Source organism: Crocuta crocuta, unplaced genomic scaffold, assembly GCF_008692635.1.
Source record: "Crocuta crocuta isolate KB4526 unplaced genomic scaffold, BGI_CrCroc_1.0 scaffold143, whole genome shotgun sequence".
NCBI classification, from domain to species: domain Eukaryota; kingdom Metazoa; phylum Chordata; class Mammalia; order Carnivora; family Hyaenidae; genus Crocuta; species Crocuta crocuta.
In genome coordinates this window covers 1,697,334-1,697,832 of record NW_027529175.1, presented here as the reverse complement: position 1 = coordinate 1,697,832, position 499 = coordinate 1,697,334, and the positions used below count along the sequence as shown (strand labels likewise).

The following is a 499-nucleotide window of genomic DNA, read 5'->3' as shown; positions in this document are numbered from 1 at the left end:
GACGAGCGGCCGATTGGAGCGCCGCCTCCCTGCGCCCCCGCAGCCCCGCGCGGGCCCTTTGTGTCTCCGGGGCTGGGGAAAAGGAAAGCGCTGGGGTTTTGTTTTTCCGTTCGAGTTCCTCTTCCCAGTCCGCCCTCCCAGCGCCTCCGGCCGGAACCCCGGGCGGACAGCCCGCCCTCAGAGTGCGGTGACAAGCCCCGATCGTAGGAAAACAAACGCGTCCCGCCCGTCCCTCTGCGTGCCGCCTCCAGAAATGGCGCCGGTGTCCCGACGCGGGCCAGGTCGCGCTCGGGAGGCAGGTGTGACCCAGGGGCCTGACCGCGCAGCGCAGAGGGCAGGCGGGTGGGGGCCGCGGCCCGAGCCGCCGGCGTTTCAGAGCTGCGAGCTGGGCACCCCCGAGGGGAAGGACCAGGGACACCGGCGGGGCCAAGGTTGCGGGTGGCTGCTGCTAGGAGATCCCGCAAAGTAGAAGGTCGGTTTCGCGGCCCGGGCGGGACGG

At 71.9% G+C, this 499-nt stretch overlaps 1 long non-coding RNA gene across 1 annotated transcript in view; it reads left to right on the top strand.

The window, feature by feature from the left end:
- Positions 1-93: 93 nt before the first annotated feature.
- The window catches only part of LOC144226530 (uncharacterized), a 5,532-nt gene continuing 5,126 nt past the window's right edge, over positions 94-499 (top strand). Inside the window, exon 1 of the long non-coding RNA XR_013333669.1 lies at positions 94-472. This is a non-coding gene — a long non-coding RNA (uncharacterized LOC144226530). The remainder of the gene's footprint in view (positions 473-499) is intronic.